Source organism: Sciurus carolinensis, unplaced genomic scaffold (assembly GCF_902686445.1).
Source record: "Sciurus carolinensis unplaced genomic scaffold, mSciCar1.2, whole genome shotgun sequence".
Taxonomy (NCBI): domain Eukaryota; kingdom Metazoa; phylum Chordata; class Mammalia; order Rodentia; family Sciuridae; genus Sciurus; species Sciurus carolinensis.
In genome coordinates, this window is record NW_025920126.1 from 352,062 (window position 1) to 373,128 (window position 21,067).

A 21,067-nucleotide genomic window follows, 5' to 3' on the forward strand; every position below is an offset into this window, starting at 1 on the left:
TTTTCCCCCATGCTAGGAGTCAGGCCCAGAGTCCTAAGCATGCTATATTGCACCTATGTCCCTAGTCCCCCTTTAGTTTGTTGTTGTTTTTGAAAGTTGATGTTACTTTGTGTCTCCTCTGTTTGGTCTAGATATGGAGGTGGTAGGTGTTGTGATCCTTGATATTTCCAAATACACTTCAACGGGATAAGTTCTCTTTTTAAGAAAGGGAACCAAAGAGTAAGAATATAAAAATACTACTTTTTGTTTTTAATGTGAGATAATTTTTAGTATATTCAGATTTGTGCAGTTATCACCACTAATTTTAGAATACTACAAATACCCTGTGCATGTTACTAGAGTGTACCACCACTCTATCATTTAATTAAGCTTTAGTTTCTATAGATTTTATTTTTATTGATATGTCTGTTTCTAATAGTTCATGTAAATTGAATTATACAGTATGTGACTTTTATGTCCACTTTTTCACTTAGCATAAAAGCTTTTTAGATTATTTTCTTTTTATTTTTACAGACTTCATTATGATTTATTGTTCACAAATACAAATGGGGCACAACTTTTTGTTTCTATGGTTGTACATAATGTAGATTCATACAGTTCATATAATCATATGTGTACATAGCATAGTGACGTCTTTCATTCCACTGTCTTTCATACCCCCACACCCTCCCCCCTCTCATTTCCCTCTATGTAATCCAAAATTACTCCATTCTTCTCTCCTCCCAACACCACCCACATTATGTATCATTATCTACTTATCAGGGAAAATATTCAGTCTTTGGTTTTTTGGGATTGGATTATTTCACTTAGCATTATATTCTCCAGTTCCATCCATTTATTTGCAAATACTACAATATTATTCTTCATGGTTGAATAATATTCCATTGTGTATATATACCATAGTTTCTTTATCCATTCATCTGTTGAAGAGCATCTAGGTTTGTACCACAATCTAGCTATTGTGAATTGAGCTGCTTTAAACATTGATGTGACTGTGTTTACTGCAGTATGCTGATTTTAATTCTTTTGGGTATAAAACAAGGAGTAGGATAACTGGGTCAAAAGGTGGATTTATTCCAAGTTTTCTGAGAAATCTCCATATTGCTTTCCATCATGGCTGCATCTATTTGCAACTCCACCAGCAATGTAAAAGTGTGTCTTTTCCCCCACATCCACCCCAAATCCTATTATTGCTTGTGTATTTGATAATAGCCATTCTAGGTGGACTGAGATAAAATCTTGAGGTGGTTTTAATTTGCATTTCTCTAATTACTAGAGCTTTTGAACACTTTCATATATTTGATAATTGACTGCATATCTTCTGTGAAGTGTACAGTTCCTCAGCCCATTTTTTGATTTGGTTCTTTGTATTTTTGTCGTAAAGTTTTTTAACTTCTTTATAAATTTTGGAGACTATTGCTCTATCTGAGGTTCATGTGGAGATTTTCTCCCACTCTGTAGGGTCTCTTTTCACATTATTGACTGTATTCTTTGCAGAGAAAAAGCTTTTTAGTGCAAATCCATCAAATTTATTGATCCTTGTGTTCATTTCTTGACTTTAGGAGTCTTTTTAAGGAAGTCTGATCCTAAGCCAAATGAATATTTGGGCCTATTTTTTCTTCTATTTGGTGTAGGGTCTCTGGTATAATTTATAGGTCTTTCAACCATTTTTAGTTAAGTTTTTGCAGGGTGAGAGATAGAGTTTTAATTTCATTTTACTTCATATAGATTTCCAAATTTCCCAGGACTGTTTGTTGAACAGGCTTTTCCTCCATTGTATGTTTTTGGCACCTTTGTCTAGGATGAGATAAATATATTTTTGTGGGTTTGTCTCCATGTCCTCTATTCTGTACCTTTGGTCTGCCTGTCTATTTTAGTGCAAATATCATGCTATTTTTGTTTCTATTGCTCTGTAGTATAGCTTGAAGTCTGGTACTGTGATAACTCGTACTTCACTCTTTCTGTTCAGGATTGCTTTGGCCATTTGAGGTTTCTTATTCTTCCAGATGAAGTTCATGATTTCTTTCTCTATTTCTATGAGAAACATCATTGGGATTTTAATTGAAATTGCAGCAAATTTGTATAGTGCCTTTAATAGTACGGTCACCTTGACATTATTAATTCTGCCTATCCAAGAACATGGGAGATCTTTCCATCTTCTAAGGTTTCATTAATTTCTCTCTTTAGTGTTTTATAATTCTCATTGTAGAGGTTTTTCACTTCTTTTGTTACATTGATTCCCAAGTATTTTTTTAAGGCTATTTTGAATGGAGTGGTTTCATTCATTTCTCTCTCAGAGGATTCATCACTTATGAATAGAAATGCATTAGATTTATATGTGTTTCTTTTATATACTACAATTTGCTGAACTTATTTATTAATTCTAGAAGGGTTCTGGTGGAGTTTTTTGGATCCTTTATATGTAGAATTTTGTCATCATCAAATAGAGATTGCTTGAGTTCTTCTTTTTCTATTCATATCCCTTTAATTTCTTTGGTCTGTCTGCTTTCTGTGGCTAGTGTTTCAAAGATGACGTTGAGTAGAAGTTGTGAAAGAGGGCATCCCTTTCTTGTTCCAGTTTTTAGAGACAATGCTTTCAGTTCTTCTCCACTTAGAATGATGTTGGTTTTGGGTTTAAAATATTGAGGTATGTTCCTACTATCCCTATTTTTTTCTAGTGTTTGAGCATGTAGGGATGCTGTATTTTATAAAATGCTTTCTCAGCATTTATTGAATAATCATGATTCCTAACTTTAAGTGTATTGATGTGATGAATTATGTTTGTTTGATTTCCAGATGTTAAAACAACTTTGCATCCCTAGGATAAACCCCACTTGATCATGGTACACTGTCTTTTTAATATGGTTTTTTATGCATTTTGCCAGAATTGTGTTAAGGATTTTTGTGACTATATTCATCAGGGATATTGGTCTGAAGTTTTCTTTCCTTGATGTGGTTTTGTCTGGTTTTGGTATCAGAGAAAGATAGTAGGATATGATGTGACTATCAGGGTCATAGGTTATTCTGTGAGTCTCACATGCCATAGTGAGGAATAAGGTAAGTGTCAGTGGTTCCAGTGACAATATTATGTGAGCTTCAGAGGCCACATTGATGGCATGATGTGAGTGTCAGAGGCCACAGTGATGCTATTTGTGAATGAGGTTACAGGGAGTGTTTATGTGAGTGTCAGAGGCCCTTTGAGGATATTATGTGAGTGTCAGAAACTCCATTGAGGACATTGTGTGAGTGACAGAGGTCAAAGTGATGGTCTTATTTGCATGCCAGATGCCTCAGTGGGGATATTATGTAAGTGTCAAAGGACACTGTGATGGTATTGGGGGAGTGTCTGAGGTCACCCTGAACAAATATGTGAATATGTGAGGCCAGTATTTGCATATATATATATATATCTAAGTACACTAGAAGGTTATATACTGTAGTGGAGTTTTAAGCAAGATGGTGAAAATGATGGTGATGATTATGGTGGTAGGTTACCAGGTAATGATAACTGCCATTCTTTGAGTATTCTCTTTGCATAGTTCACTGTTAGGTGCACTTCTTTGTTTCTGTAGTCCTATAAAGTAGAAAGTGATATCTCCATTTTACTGGTAAGGAACCTAAGGGTCAAAGATGTTAAGTATTTTGCAGAAGATCACACAGCTATACAGCAGTACTACTATCAAGATAAATCTTGAGAGCCTCTTTCTCATTTCCCATTCTGCCTCCCATCTTTATATCTGTTTCAGGATTCAGTAGGTGCTTGGTAGATAAAGTTGAAAGAATAAGATGCTAGGTACCTGCAAGGATTGTTTGTACTCACACTGAAAGATGATTTGAAAGATGATTTTCTGTTTTAGTAACTTTTTTGCTTAGTATTTAAAGAACACTTAATTTCATCCCCAAAGCAAAAACAAAACAAAACAAAACAAAAAACACCATTTTTTACTATATAAAGTGATATATTAAGTCAATGATCTACACTGGCAATTTTCAGTTTTGCTAATGAAAAGTCATGTAATATGCATAAAATCATGACTGATCTTTTGGCTGAAATGTGAATTTTTTCCAGTATGTTTTCTGTTTAATTCAACATTTTAGACTCTTCACATTGCAAATTGTGACTCAGTGATAAGTTCTATAATACTTGAATGAAATCTGACATCCTAGAATACCACCTACTAGAAGCCAGGGAAGTTCCAAAATAGTAATGGGAGGGTGCCGCTCAGGTACACACATAGCTTTGCTATACTTTTCCAGGGATATAGTTTTCCTCTGAAGAGAGGAAGGCTGTAAGATGGAATCCAACCTTGTAATTTACAGGAAAATAGCTGAGTCTTAGTGACTGAGTATGTGTTATCCAGGTCTTTTTGTTGTTGTTGTTGTTGTTTTGTAGTTGTAGATGGATACAATACCTTCATTGCTGAGGATCAAACACAGTACCTCACATGTGCCAGGCAAGTGCTCTACCACTGAGCCACAACCCCAGCCCCAATCCACATCTTTTAAGTTAGTAATAGGCTGTGAGTTTGTCATGTAACTGTAGAGTTAATGTTCAACTCTTCAGAGCATATTCTTTCAGCGATGCAACTGAAACCCTAGGCCTAGAATGTCTGTGATATGGGGAAAGAGAAAACAGTAACTCACCTTTTCTACCTGCATTGGTTTCCAGATACTTCTCTGGTTTTGGGTGAAATGACTCCTGTCAAATAAGCAAACTGGCATTTTGTGAAACCATTACCATTCCTGAGCTACTTCTGACTAGTTCTGCCATATCCTCAGGATGTTGTGGAATCTGGGACAAGTGTTTCTACTTAGATCACTCTACCCAGAGAACTTCATTGTCCCTTTAGAAGGCCAGTTGTCATGGGGATAAATTTGTTCCTTTTAGAGGCCAAAAAGTAATCACATAATTGATAGGGCTTTTGGAGTATTTGTTTTTACACATCAAATTGTTTTTGAGCCAACTGTATACACACTATGGGGCGTCGAGTAAAACAAACTTGGAGGAGGAATCCATTTTTCCTCTTTATGGTTGAACATGCTCAGATGATCTTGGAAGGTCCAGTATAGGGCATGGAAGAAAGGGGCACCTGAGAAGACTCATCCAACACCTTCCACAGTTATGGGATATCTTTTTCAAATATGTGATTTTTTTTATCTTTTGTATTTTAAAAATTTCATAAATAATATATGAATATGTTCTTATATAAGATTTAAATAATAAAATAACTATATAACTCCTATACAGACACTGTACTTCAGTCCCCATTTCTTTGTACCCTGATCTATAGTGGACATACACATACACACATTTGTGTTCCCTGCCCCTGTATTTGTCAACTGTCAATAATACAAGCTGCATCTTCCCATTCGTCTCCCTGTGTATTTAGAAAACCATAATTGCTTTTAATATGTAATTGCTTATGAGTTAGCATGAGTGCGTGAAATGTGTGAAAGGGGGTCTCTTGATATGTGTTGGTATACTACTTGCTTTGTTCAGTGCATGTATCTATATCTTTAGTGATAGATGTTTAGGTGGTTTCTAGTGCTTTGCTATTACATATAAAGAAGTCTTTAATATCCTTGTGCATATATCTTTGTATACATAAGCAATAATATTCAGGATAGATTTCTAGAAATTGCTGAATAGAAGATGTTACAATATGAAATTTTCATTCCAGGCTAGATTTCTCACAACTTGTCTGTAATCACTTAGGACAATTTCTAACAAATGAGAAAAAGTTCTACATAAAAGGATTAAAATATGGAATAGATTGAATACACATTCTAGCCACACAACATGTTTTCAAATGAATTTTCAGTGAAAAGAGGATGTGAACAGAACTTATTTTTTCATAATGAGAAATATATCTTCATTTTCCTAGAATTATTATGGTCAAATAGGTCCATGTAGATAACATTATAATGAATGAAGACTCAGGTGTTCCCAAGAGTAAAGGAACAATAAGTGAGTGTAGAAGCTGAGAAAGTTACAATGATGATTTATAAGGCTTTATAAATCCAGTTTAGTAAGATTATTTTCTAAATGCATGATAAAATGATTTTAATACTAAAATGCACTCAATTCAAAAGTCTACATGTGAGTCAGGAAGATATTTATTTTTAAAGTAAGAATTATGAAGATACTATGAATATCTGGTGTATGATTTTTATTTAAAAAAACTAATTATGATAAATAAGCCAAATTATATTTGGAGGATTGCAGCTAATTTTCAACCATAGGACCAGTAGTCTTATTGTTGAGGAACACAGTGATTTCTGCTATAAAGAGACACAATGCACAGAAAGCTGCCCCCAAAGGCCTCACATGGGCACCTCCATGTAGAAATAATTCAGTTAACTCAGGATACTTTCAACTGAATGACAAAATCTGCAGCATGTTCCCCTCTGCTATAACTATTTGTAATAGTTATTACTGGCAAATGACCTGAAAGGTTGCCCATAAAGAACTGAATGAATGAATGAATCTTGCATATCTATAACAACAGAACAGTCTTCAAAATTATGAGAACTACTTCTATGCAGGATATGTAGAATATGATGTTGAGTTAGACAAGGGGTGGAATACAATAAAGGTAGAGAGACTTTTACCTTCATATGCGAGGTAATGACAATTATTCACTTATTTTTGAGAAAATCAATGCAGATTTTATTTAAAAAAACTAAAATATAAATAATTACTTAGTGGAGAGGGGGTGAAATAGATTCATAAGACATATAAGTTAAACTTCTTTGAGTGTGTCAATTAATAGATTTTTGTCTTTTGCACTATGCAGATTTACTTCCCAAAATGTAAAACAGCACATCCTGAAATAAAGCAGAAACAAATGAGCCTACTGGTACATCAAATTAGCAGTATGTTCTCCCGTAGAAAAGAATAATTTATAAATGAAACAAGCATAATGCTCATTCTTAAAGATATATTTCAAGGATAATATAAAATGCAAATAAATATTAGATTCCAATAAGAAGGCTTTTTGTTAAGAGTTTTATGATTATTGTAAATTAAATATTGAAGGTCAGAGCACTTCAGTAAATGAGTTAGCACTGCTAGAAACCAAGGTCTCACTTTAAAGAAAAAATTAGAAAATATAAAATTGAAAAGTAGGTAAAGGTACTGTAATGGTAAATTTGAATTCAGACAGCAATATGAATTCATATATTTTTTAAAAATTATTTTCCTGCCCTGCTCACTGAAAGAAAACAGATGATAAGACATCATAGCAGCACTCAAACACTGAAAATGTAATTTTCTGAATTTAGTTTGATAGTATCTAACAAAAATGTAGGTAGTGCACACCTGTATTCCTAGGGACTGGGCAGGCTGAGGCAGAAGGATCACAAGTTTAAGGCCAGCCTCAGCAATTTAGTGAGGCCCTGTCTTAAAAATAAAAAGAGCTATGTATACAATTCAGCTCTAAAGGGCTCCTGGTTTCAATCCCCATTACATTAACAGAAAAAGACAAAGAAATAACAGAAAACAATGTAGCTGGGTATACATTTTGATCTAGTAGAAGCAACCACTGGGAATTTACTATGTTGTAATGCTCACCCATTAGGACCAGGAAGGTAATATAAATTAGTATATAATCTCTTTAAAAAACAAAATACTTAAGCACAATTTTGTTACTGTGAAATTATATAAATATAATCTTTTATTTACATTTTTTTTTTTTTTTGCGGTGCTGGGATCAAACCCAGGGCCTTGTGCTTGCAAGGCAAGCACTTTACCAACTGAGCTATCTCCCCAGCCCTTATTTACATGTTTAAATGAAATTCATTATTTTGTCTGATTAAAATTTACTAATGAAAAATGGAAACAAGAGTATGTTAAAAAAATAGTGGTTCTCAAAGCTGCCTTTCTACTCAAGGATCCTCAGGACATTTTTATGAGCTCCATGAGTTTAAAGCTATTTTCATGTTTATATCAGGAGCTTTATTTTACTTAAGATTTGTTGGTATTTATACTGATGGTGCAAAAGCAATGTGGGAAAATAGTGTTGGCACTAAATTGTAAAAAAAAAAAAAAAGCAATGTCCCCAGACTGTAGTAGCAGTTCATGTTATTCAGCACAATTTGGGTTGCAAGATGAATTAGCCACTGTTCTAGGGAACATTATTTTTACTTGGAAGAATGACCAGCAAATTAAGACTTTACCAGATATTTCCATTATATTTAATTCAGCAAACTGATAATTTGAAAGCAAATATATGACGATATTTGTTGCCAATTATAAAATGTGAACTTTCAAGTGAAAATTAGCATTACATATGTATATCATTTTATATATATATTATAGTCAGAATAGATCTGCTCATAAAACTTTCCTTGTGAGAACATTGGTGATAATAATAAACTTGATTTTTTAAAAATATTTATCACTGAAAGCTGTTAACACTTGGAAGTCCTGCACAACTTAACCAAAATTGTCCAAATAACAAATGTGGACTTATAAAAGTGTAAACATACTATTTGTCTTTCAGGGCTTGACTTATTGCATTTAACACAAGCCCTCCAGATTTATCTTTGTTGTTGAAAATGACATCATGAATGGCAAAACATTCCTTGAAAGTTCAGAAGAGATTAGTGGATTTTAATGTAACAGAGAGTACAGTGCTCACTAATACCAAATTACAAGTAACTTCTAACAAATTATCTCATGCTGTTTAGTGTTGTTTCAAGGAATGTTTACAGTTGTCTACAAAGGATATTAAAATCATCTTATATTTTTTCAGCTACATATTTGTGTGAGACCCAGTATTTTCATTTTAACAAAACCAACATGTTGCAACAAATTCAATGGAGAAGCAGATACCTTTCAGTTACTTGCAAGAAAATTATAAAAAACATAAATCAACTTTAACTCTTTCAGTAATTTTTGTTTTCTTTTTGGAGTGCAATCATAGTTTTAACCAAAGAACTTAGTATTTGCTAATCTACTTAAGCCAAAAGCCTCATCTTTGGGGAAAATGGCAGTTTTCAAGGTCAAGAACTTTTCTTTCTTTCTTTTTTTCTTTCTTTCTTTTTCTTTGGTAATGAGGATTGAACTCAGGGGTATTTAACCACTGAGCCATATCCCCTGTCCTCTGTCATTTCGAGACTGGGTCTCCCTAAAATGCTGAGGTTGACCTTGAACTTGTGATCTACCTGCCTCATCCTCCCAAGTAACTAGGATTACAGGTATGTGCCACCATTCCTGGCTAGTACACACATAAAGATTGTAAACACCAAAAAGCAGACATTTAGAGAATGAAATATTGGGCAGTAGGGTTTTTTCATACTTTTTAGGCCTTTGTTAGAAGTTTAAATGGCAACTTCTTCATGTCCACACAAAAGATAATTATTTACTCAAAGGATTTGATGATAAGTTGCTCAGCTGCTCTATTTCTACTTCTCTGGATTTTAGCAGAGCAGGTATGTAGTGTGCTGATATTTTCTACTGGGTTTGAAGCTGAGTAACTAGCATTTTAAATGACACTGAGTCATTTAAATTATAAATATACTGAATAACACTGAAATATTTCAGGATTTTCTAGTGAATTTTCTTATTAAATTTTATCTTTATCTATAGTCAAATAAAATATGAAAAATTAATGCAGCTTATTCAGTGTTACTGAGACTTTGTTTTATATGGCTCATGATTTGATAAAATTAAATAATGTCTCAATAATTCACTTAAAAGAATGTATTGTGCCTCTGTAGGGCAAATGATCATAGATACATAGAGATAGAGAAAGACAGATGATAGATAAATTTATGAATATTATTCTATAATTTTGAATAAAATACTTGTGTATTTAAATATGCCACTCATTATTTGACCTTTTTGGGTTTATTTTTCTTTCAAAATTATTAATTTTTACTTTCAGATTTTGTTTTATGATTTGAGAAATTATAGTAAATAAAACATTAAATAGGTTAAGAAATTTACAACCTAAAAATATCACTTACTCTTTACAACTAAGAATGATTATATTTTGTGTTCTTTCTGACTTTTCATATTGTAAATATTTGCATACATAAGTATTCAATACAATGAAATTATAATAGACATCTTTTGAAATATTACTACAAATATAATTCTGGGAACATACACTATTTCTGTTATGTCAGGTGATAATTTGTAATGAATGCATGTTATTATATCATGCTAATTTAATACTCTCCTCTCTCTTTCCCTAACAGTATAAGCCAAAGGTGGGACTGTGTGTGTGTCTGTGTGTGTGTGTGTGTGTGTGTGTGTGTGTGTGTGTGTGTTTGGGGTGTAATCATAGCAAAAGGCCATTCTAAAACCTCTCTCTCGATATTATATGAGCTGATAGGTCAGTATCCTGATTCAACTTTGGAAAAGGTTATATTCTTTCAAACTTCATGTGTACACAAAATGCTGCATTTATCTATTCATGTATACATTACATTGCCATGTGGATGTGCTGACATATTTTCTTCAGGTATTTTCCTTAAATAATTGCAACCCCCTCCACTTTGATGGGTCTGAGGTGAGACCATCTTAATTCAGTGTTAATACCATAGGGAGAACAGCTGACAATTGGACGAGGAGTTATAAAAGCAACAGTGCAGGATTTATTAGTTTCTGATGCTCTATAACTGAACAGTAATTCTGTCATGCCATTCCTTAGCAAATCCTCCTGGACAGGTGTTGCTAGAAGAAATTGAATAGAGCTGACTGATGGGGAAAAGATGGCTCTTTCATATAAGCCATGAAACAGACTGACCTTTTTTTTCCTCATAGTAGAAGAACCACATATATGAATTATCATAGGAACACCAAATAACTTTGTTTGATGAGAAATCATGAAGAGTTTTATAGAGAAAGTAAAAGTGTATATGTTTTGAATTTCAGTAATAGTGATCATTCCTATTTACTGAAACACTGGTATTTCATTTTTCTATTTATTAAAATTTGAGAATTTTATTAGTTGTAGAAGAGTAAGCAGCCAGACATTATTAATTTTAATTTTAAATGCTAAATAAATATTTATTGAATAAAAGTCCACTGTTCGGTAGTAGGAGTAATACAGGAGAAATGTTGAATATATACATTTTCAAATATACATACACATACATGTGTTTGCTGCATGCATGTATATTTGTGTGTAGATGTATAGATCTTCTTATAGAAGCACTTACATAATTAGCACAACAGGGCTAGAAACACTTATTTTCTTTCTTCATCATTAAAACCTTCACTCTAACTAGAACTTATTGAGGTACAATTGAAATTATTTAAAAAACCAGGACTTCTTATTTACATATGAAATGGAGTATTTTGCCTATCAGTTGATCAAGTTTCTTGAGAGCTTTAATGAAAAGCAAAATGATATTTATTCTCTAAGAAATTTTGGTAGGCATTTTAGGTTATGGATAAGTATATCAGACACATAATCCTACCTACTTCCAAATTTTTTTTGTCCAACTCAACACCATATGGAGGCTGTTCAAGGATACAATACTCATTTGAGTGAGAAGTCGTTAATTTCAAAAATTTCTATATTAAAGTATCAAAAAACTTTAAGTTATTCAGAGTGAATGGGAATATGAAATTAAATATGAGTTAAAGACTGAAAACTTTAAATACCAAGTTAAAAACTTAAATCTCAAGTTCTTTATGTCCCAATGCAATATTTAAAATTTTCAGGCACAATATTTTATACCATTCAAATGTAAAAGTGCACTCTTATAAAGGGATGTAGAGTGTGAAGACAGGTTTTCCAATGAAGAAGAATTGTGTGGAGAAGCAACGTGGTGTGAATTAATATTTTGTATCCATTCATTTTTTCCCCTGTACTAACTGATGCACTCTGTGACTTTCTCCTTCAAATGAAATGTTTCTCATGATAAAGCTGTAATTATTGTGATTTTTTTAGGATGTGTTTTTAATATTTCATAAAAGAAACTATTATTTATATGAAATGTCATACAGACATACCACTGGAAGGACAAATGTTATAAAAGTGAGGAATCATGGAAGGAGAAAAATATAAGCTAAGTGCATGGTATTAGAAGATAACTTCGCATGAAATATTGGAACCCAGGTGGTGTAGGGGCTGTGGAAAGTGAACTCAGCACGCCTGGGTTACTCAAAGCATAATTTCTAAGAAAGACCTGTTTTCTTATTTTCTTGACTGGCTTATCAAAACCAAGCTCTTGGAAAGTTCTCCCTAATAAGTCTTGTCTTTGCATTCTTGAAGCTTTAAGCTACCTTATGCTTATATGTTCATATAATTTACATTAACAACATGGTTTGTAATACTTGTCTGTTCTTTCTCTGGGAGACTGAAGCTTGAGTAACTAAATTCAGTTGCACAGGTGCTATGTTTCTGTGTGTGGCAGACCCCCAGAGCACACCCCCCTAATAAAAACCACAGGCATCCAGGATCAGCAAGCTCTGGTTGGCAACATTTGGCATGTGTTGTTAGGTATCATTGGTGGGGGAATCAAATTGATCTCTTGAAACTTCCTGGGAAAGGATACCTGGTGTGCTCCAGACTTCACCTCAATCCCATTTGGGTCTTTCCCTTTGATAATTCTACTCTGCACTCTTGCTGTCATAAATTATGCCATGAGTGTAATAACTTCTGGGCCCTGTGAGCTCTGCTAATGAAGTGTTGACACTGAGGCTGTATGCTCAAGAAAAAAAAGATAACTCGATATTATGGTTAGATGTGAGGTGTCCCTCAAAAGCTCATGTGTGATACAGTGCAAGAAGGCTTAGAGGTAAAATGTTAAGGTTATGAGGGCCTTAACACATTCAGTGAATTTATCTCCTGATAGGGATTAGCAGAGTGGTAACTGAAGGCAGATGGGGTGTGGTTGGAGGAGGTAAGTCTTTGAGGGCTTGCCTTGGGGTATGTATTTTGTGAGCTGAGCTTAGTGTCTTTCTCTCTCTCTCCCTCACCTGATCATGTCCAGGACCACTTCCCTCCACAGCACTCTTCCACTATGATGTTCTACCTCACCTGGCGTACTGAGGAATGGATCCATTTGTTTTATGAAGTGAGATCTCTGAAACCAAGAACCCCAAATAAACTTTTCCTCCTCTAAAATTGTTCTTATCAGGTCTTTTAGTCACAACAGTTAAATTGCTGATTATAACACCTGAATAGGTGCATATATGAATGAAAACACAACAAAAATTCTCAAAGATACATAAACAGATCATTTTTAGTAATATGTAAAAGAACAATATATTGTGATCAGTTAGTTTATTCTAGAAATGCAAGGTGTGTCAAACTTTCAAAAGTTAATCAGTGAAGTTTTCCATATAAAGAGACTATAAAAATATTTTATAGTACTGCAGTGAATAGTTATAAAATATATATTTTTTAATTCACCTGTAGTAATGAAAAAATCCTTCAGGAAACAAATAGTATGTTATCAGACTGCAAATAGAATATAGTCAAACAGATAAAGGACATCTACCCAGTTCCAAAAACTAACATGTTTAGTAGTCAAAGTTTGAATTATATTAATTTTCCTCTTAGAAAGTAAACAAGTCAAGAATATACACTATTATTCTTGTTCAACTAAAAGTTCTAGCTGATACAGGAAGGCAAGAAAGATAAAGGGCTGATGGATTAGAAAGAAAGAAACAAAACTGTCTCTATTCACAGATGAAAGACTTATTTACATAGAAAATCATAAAATAATAACTATTTTCAGACTTACACTCTGTGGTTGAACTTATAGAATACTCTAGAAAGATCAAAACTTGTGGAATGAAAACCAGATCAGTTGTGTTGAAAAACTGGGAGTTGGGAGTTTACCTATAAGGGTATATGCACAAAAGTTTTAGTTGATAAATCTGTTCTCTATCTTAATTATGGTGGTGAATACAAGATAATATCTATTTATTAAAATCCAGAATTGTGCACAAAGAGGTTGATTTTACTGATTGAAAATTACATATGAATTTTAAAAACTTTTCAGTTTTCCTTGTAATATACATCCCTCTGAAGATATTTCACAGCATTGAGGGAAATTTAGAACTGCACAGGCAGTTAGAGAAAGATGCTGAAGGAGGAAGTCAGCAGCAGGTCCAAGACAGTAAAAACACAGAAGGTCCCACAATAAGGTCAGTTTCCTAGCTGAAAAAAAGTGCTCATGGACATAAGCAGGGGACTTAATCAGGTACACTGCCACACTACTGGACTTAAGTGGGGATCCAACATAAAGTCTAAAGTAGATGTGTGGACATGGGATACCAATGAGCCATAATAAGGAGAGTGTGGAGAAGGGAGCAGATTCAAAAAGGAGGAAGACTCAAAATGTATGAAAAGAAGGAGTCAGTACTTTCCTACTGGACTTCTGGCTCTGGGTCCCTTCTCTACGGAGAAGTCTGTTATTTTGTTACTTTTGCTCTAACAATCAACCTGCTGCTTGTTTGTTCTATGTCTTGGTCTTCATTCTTGCTGTGAAGAGACAAGGAACACAAGACCCCTAGGCAGTAACATCATGGAATAACTTACGATTTCATTTGCATCCATTCTATTCCTATGATCAGTTTCTATAATAATATACCATTCAGAGTTTTTCTTAAAGCAAGTTTAAAGGCATAACAATAATTGATGTTAGTTCTCTGTTATTAACTTATTCTCCAGAATATTCTTGGATAGTCTGAAGCATCCATATTTTCATAAGACCTTTGAAAAAAAAGTCTACACTAAAAATATCTGCTGAGATTCTACTGGAAATTAATTAACAGTTTTAGATTTTCATCTTTAGAGTCATATGATAGTTCTACCATGTTAAGTTTCTGTATCTGAGAGAAAAATTGTATTTACAAATGATACATCTTTGCATCCTAGAAAAAATATCTGTACATATAATGATTTGAAATTTACTTTACTAAAATAGTCTTGTTTTCATTAAGATTCACTGAAATTAGATTGTTGAAGAAATTACAAACCAGAGTAATACATAACTTGTTACATGACATACAAAACTTAAGTTTAAAATTCTAACTTTATAAATTTTAAGTTTTACACATTATTTAATAAGTTTACAATTTCAGTTTCTCTACCAAGGATATCTATCACATGTGTTCATTTTAAGGGGATCATATATTTTTAATTACTGAGTTCAGTAAGCATTGCTACATCATAACCTAAAATGAAACATTATTCTATTAAAATTTGAGAAAATTTGCTTTTCCCCATTTATGCAACTTTTTAAGAGGATTTTTTCTTCCCTATTATTTACAGCAACCCCTAGAATGCACATCCTTATTGATACTTCAGGGATGAATATATACACTTACCACAGATTTTATTTCCAAAGAAGTATTGCTTATTTTACCTTTAATTTTGTGCTGGCCCCTTCTGTTGGTTTATCCTTTAGATAATTTAACATCACCTGTCTTCCTTTTGTCTCTGTCTGTTCTAATTTTTCTCCTTCCATCTTCTTATGCCTAGTCCTAACAAAGTCTATCTTTCTCATTTCTGTTTTTTTCAATGTCTATTTTCCAGTTCACTTTATCAAATATTCCTTTCATTCTTGCAGTGGATTTATTCTTCTAATTTATGCCTCAGTTTTCCTTGGTCTGTTTTCTCTCCCACTGCATAGTCTCTGAACATTTGTTTCTTTGAACCTCTGAGATACATCCTTTCCCACCCTGAAAGAACCTCTTTCATGAGTTTTCCATGCTTTTATTGTTTGTTTGTTTGAAATAAACATGTAACCTGCCTTTTTCTTATCATATCTGTAGGTATAAAGTCTTGGTTTTAGGCCCTTTCTATCTGAGTCAGATGACTTAAGGGAAAAGTGAATGGGGAGTGAAGAAGCAGACAGGACAGGGAAGTATGTGAGCAGCAGTCTGGTGCAACTGATCCTGAAGCTGCAGGAGCACTGAACTAAGTGTGGGCCAACTGGGTCTTCAGATCTCTGCAGAAATCTGTGAACTGCAAGAGGAAATTGATTTCCTAGCCACATTTTGGGGATACATTCCACCAATTTTAAAGTTATTTTTCATTGCAATGATTTTGGACCCAGAAAATATACTTTTCTATCAATTTTAATTGTTTCTGATTGTTCTCAGAGGGAAGATGGGAAGTAAAATTGTTTTTCTTTGGTCCATTTTTACCTTGAAGTTTATACTATTTTATCATCCACAAAAGTTCAACTTATATCACAACGTATAATCTTGGAAAGAACTAAGCCTGCTAACAAATTGCCATCACATTTTCTGGATTTTAAAGTTCTTCTCTGTCCTGCAGTGTAGAAATAATGGGAAGGATAGAGCATATTCCATTTTCCTTTTGAAAATTCAGAGAATATAATAGTATGAATACATTTTCTTTTTATTTCATCATTATTCTAAGAAGAAGATTATTTATCAATTTGGATAGGTCTACTTTAACTCACATATGCTTATATGTTACTGAGAATTATAGAAATTGCTTTGTATTCATTCTCTCTTCCAAAAACATAGGAATCTTTGTCTCCAAATCACAGATAAGGGAAATCTAAGTAAGATGGAAACATAAGTAATTAATATCCAGGAAAGTAAGGAGGGAGAATGGAAGAGATAGGGAGGGCCAAATAGGCAGAGGAGCAGAGCAGGAGGGAGGAGAGACTGAGAAAAACAAAAAGCAAGGCCTAGAATTTTACAAATTTATTAAATTCTTAGAACAGTCTCTCCATTCCTTCAACTTCTCTTCCTCTAGACCCGACTTGAAATATATAACTCCAGAGATACTTATCTAATTTAACTTCCCCTGGCAGAAGAAACCTCAGCAAGTGGTTTTAGATTCTGTTTTTCTTATCCAGTTATATCCAAACTCTTCCATTAGGCTCTAATGTCTCTCACCAAAACTCTATATGCCTTTCTGGACCCAGTGTTCTTTAGCAACCAGGAGGCAAGAGTCCTTGATAGCAACAGACTGAGGGGTAATAATTGAAACATTGTGACAATATCATGTATGTAAGACCCTATGTTACATGATGTCTCCCAAGGAAGCAGGGCTCCTGGTGGGGGTTGTATCTTTCAAACATATAGCCTTGGCAAAGAAAATAAAAACATTACAATTATGTAGACTTACCTAGCACCTTAAATGTTTAAACTTAGAATTACTCATTAAATTGTCCAATAAACCTATGAGTTAAGTACTGTTCAGGCCCCTAGGATACAAAATGAAAACTGAGGCTCATGTGTCTCCTTTGCGGGGCTTGGCCTAGAGCTGGGGGATCAGAATGCAGAAACACAGAGTTCCATTTTCACCACCTCACTAGTCCATGGTGTACATTAAACAAGACATCCAAACACATAGGTATTTGGGAATCACTTTTGAAAACCCACCTTTTTAATTAATTCAGCAAATACATGTTTAGTACACACTGTTATATACTATTCCAGGCAAGGAGGACTATAGTCAAGGAAAATATAAAATTTCTGATTTCAACAAATTTATGTAGTTTTGTAGCAAAAGACAATAAGGAAGATTGAATAGTAAATAAGGAATGTTCAAAATGGGGAAAGTCATGAAGAAAGATGAAAATGACACATTAGAAAAAACTGAAGTAAGATTGTTGGAAATGTCTATTTAAGAAGGTTATAACTGCACAAAGACCTGTTGTATAGATCACAGATGGGTCCAGAGGTGAGTGTAGTGCTGGCTTGTTTGAAGAAGCTCCAAGAGGCTGATGTCATTGAGATGAGTTAGTAGACAGTAAGCAGGAGACACAGTCAGACATACGGGGGTACCAGGTTGTCAGGAATTTTGTAGTCTACTGCAGGTGAATTGCCTTTCCCTATGAGTGGGGCAGGAGGCCATGAGAGTATTTTCAGCCAAGATCCCTTCTAATTTGTAAATGTCTTGAAGGGCTCAATAAGCTATTATGGTAAGGATGTGTAGTGGAGGAAGAAAAGGGTAAAAGTGGAGGGACCCAGGGAGAGATGACTGTAATGATTGAAATTATGAAAATCGGTTACAGATTGTATTATGACAGTGGAGCCAATAGGATGGAATGACTGTGAAATTATGTACAAAGGTGTTAGATAACTTTCTATATTTATCAACATTGGCAGTTGGAGGAATTAGGTCTAAATGAATTGAAAAGGAGGCTCAGAGTGGATCAGGTTTTGGTCTTCTGTTCAGGTTCACTTATCTGACTTTCAGTGGTCATGCAGGGATGGCATGTTACTTTGTGGTTTTGCAGTTCAGTGGAGTGTTCAGACCTGACAAAAAACTTAGAATTCTGATATTTCATGCATTGGAATCCATCAGCTAACCAAAGAAGTATCTGAGAAGAAAAAGGGCATACATTAAGGATGGAGATCTGGGACAATATGTTTGGGGTATAAGGAGGAGCAAGAGACAGCAAAGAAAAGGAAAAGGCCAGGACAGCATGGTGCTCTGGAAGCCAGTGGGTTCCAGAGATATCTAGAATAAGGAGTTGATCACTTGGACCAAATGCTGTAATAGGTCAAGTTTAAATTAAGGTTGAGAATTTCTGATTGGTGGTTTCAGGCATTGGAGGTAGATTCAGTGTATGATTTTTTTTTAATTTGCCCATCTTGTTTTTTTTATTTTTTATTTGTTCTAATTTATTGTGCATGATAGTAGAATGTCTTTATACATTTTGATAGATCATGCATAAAGTAGAATCCTTTGAATTACTGGTTTTAAAGATTAGAGATGAGACTGAATGAGTGGATTCAGAGACAAACAATTCTACCAAAGTTTTGACTATGCATTGAGAGCATTAAAGAAGATGGTATATAAATGCTGAAGTGGAATGAACTAAGTTTCTAAGATTTTTATTTTTCTTTCTTTTTTCTTTATGGGGAAAATAGCAAAACATCAATAAACTGGTAGGAAGTAAAATAAAGAAGTAGAAACTGATGCTACCAGAAAGACAGGGGGGCTTGCTTGCCTAAGCACTTACTGAAATTTCTTCTGGTAAGCTGATTTTGGACCTTGCAGAAATGAGGGGAAGTACATATGAACAGCAGGAAGGAGAGCGAGTGGTAGAAAAATGATGGAAGTTCTGTTATAAATAAGAAATGAAGAAGTTAAAGGAGGCTTTGTGGCTGAAAAAGACTAAACTTTGAATTGACTGAAAATATGAATAATTTCAGAAACCAGAATACTGAATATTATAAAACTTTATAATCAATGTTATTTTTACTTTATTGTTATTTACAAATATTTCATATATATTCATTTTAGTTTTCTGAGACCTCATCAGATATGTTTCATTATACTAACTTTGTCTCTGACAAGAATTTTCAGGATTTCAAAGATTTTAGGTTTTCATAAAAATACTAATTTAGCTTTTATGTTTCTTTAAATTCCATAAATATTCCATAAATATTTGTTAAAAAATAATTTTTAAAATAATTCTGGTATTTAGCCGCAAATTCAAATAAAATTCCAGTCAAATTTTTTCTGCTCCGCTTTGATTTTTCATGATGTTTTTCTAAGAAAGGAACAATCTGTGCTAATCTTCATGCCATTCTGAATCTCCCATGAACTCATTAGGTAGAGTAAAACAAGAGGAAAGGACTATTCCATCTTTTGGGAAAAATTTAAAATTGACAATTGTTCATGCCTCCAGTAAAAGTTATTGGAAGTAAATTGAACACTGGATCTGAAATGGGAGATTATTTTTTAAAGATATTTTTTGAACACTACCAGATAATCAGCTATTTCTTCCCTGACAGGAGCTTGTTGGCAAACAAGCCAACATCTCATATCTCTCTATAAGACATGCAAGTGAAATAACTGTATAAAGACACAGAAGTTTCTAAAAGCCGTTTTTAATGTAAATCAGAATTTCTTAGAAGGTGCTGCAGTTGGCAAACTCCAAGAGTCTTTTCAGTGTTAAAAGAGTTGGTGATGGAATTCCTTTAAAATCTGTATTAATTATTTTTCATAATGAATTTCACACTAAAATAATGCCCAAAATGAACAAATATTGTTAGATGAAATTTCTGAATAATATGCTATTTGAAGTAAATATATGTAAAAGTAAATATGTGTATAATCTTTTCTACTGTGATTTCTACAATGGTACAATATAGAAAACTGGACAAAATTTAAAATTTCCTATTATAAAACATTTAATCAAAGTCAATATTAATAGTTACACAGGACTTTTATATCACTGAAATTACATTGTATACATGACTTTGAAACGTTCTCAATGGACAAAAGGAGGGCATGAAGATCATATAATATATTCCTCAGTTTCTTGTGTTTTGAGAGGTGCGCAGTACTTCCATATCACATATTTTAAATCTATTTGCATGCATATGAATTTAAGATTCCATGCAAATTTTTAATTTCAAATGCAACATTCTTGAACAACCTTATAAAAAACTTTTACTTTATATATTCAGAGAAGTGGAAGAATCTGAAGAATTTTAAATGGAAGAATATATATATATATATAGATATATAATTATATATATATAATTTCATAACTGTTGACAAGTTTTCTTTTAAATATGCTTATTTAAACCTTTTCTGTTCATATAGACTGTATAAAAAGTGTTTTTTCTCTGAAAATTATGACTCTTACAAATTGGGACAGAAAGTGAACATCATCTTTGTTAAATGTAAATGTGTTTCCTTGCTAGCATTTGAGGGCAATGTTATCTGACCTGTAGGGAGGATTAGAGATTCTTAGCAGGCCTTTGGCTTTTTTCCTGGCAAAAAGGAACTAAGTTCTTATGTTCACACACCCTAGTTCCCATGTCATTGAAAAGCTGCATTCCTATCATGGTTGTCCTGTATTTATTTGTCAGTGATGTTTACAAAGATCTATATAATCACCATATCATTTTTTATCATGCTGGGTAAAGTTAATTTCTCCCTGAATTCTATCAAGGTTCTAAAGTCGCTGTTTTCTATAATGTAATTCCTTTCCCTGTAGCAAACATTTATACTGGATGCTTCTGTTTCCCTTTATCTTTTTTATCATTTCATGTGGATTGTTTTTGTTGACTTTGTGTTGCCATTTTCCCATTCCCATTCCTTCACCTTTTCATAGAGATTTAGCTAGAACTGAAATTGTTAAATGT